We start from the raw sequence: 594 nt of genomic DNA on the forward strand, positions 1-594 counted from the left end.
TATTGCATCGTCTGAAGCTCAACCAATAAATTACGACCCATGCAGATGATCATACAATGGCCTCCAACCTTTGGCAACTTGGATTGTGAAATTTGATAGTACACTTGCAAAAGATGCAACTTTTGGCAACTTGAGTTTCTGGTTTTTAATGGCCTCACTTGCAACATTATTGACAAGCCAAAAAATTAATAAAAACTAAATTAAAAGGGAAATGTGTAATAATTAACTTGTTACAACATTCAGTTAATCAAATTCTAAAAACAACATCGAGGTAACTAGAAGTTGCTCATTAATTTACTCCTCATTTTTCTTTGTCTATAGTTAACTTTTTTGGGTAAATATATTTGAAATTAAAATATACAGATGACGACATAAATATTTATTTCCTAAAGAATATAAATATTTCGTATCTCACTTCATATTAAGTGGAAAACTATAGTAGTTGCCCCAAAGTATAAAGAGAAAAATATTTAGAAATTTTTAAATAGGGCCTTATAATATGCATATTTTGTCTACATCATGGAGGTAGCTAGAAGTTGCTCACTAATTTACTCCTCATTTCTCTTTTTCTATATATATTTTTAATTAATTCAG

This window comes from Solanum tuberosum, unplaced genomic scaffold (genome assembly GCF_000226075.1).
Source record: "Solanum tuberosum cultivar DM 1-3 516 R44 unplaced genomic scaffold, SolTub_3.0 scf00943, whole genome shotgun sequence".
NCBI classification, from domain to species: domain Eukaryota; kingdom Viridiplantae; phylum Streptophyta; class Magnoliopsida; order Solanales; family Solanaceae; genus Solanum; species Solanum tuberosum.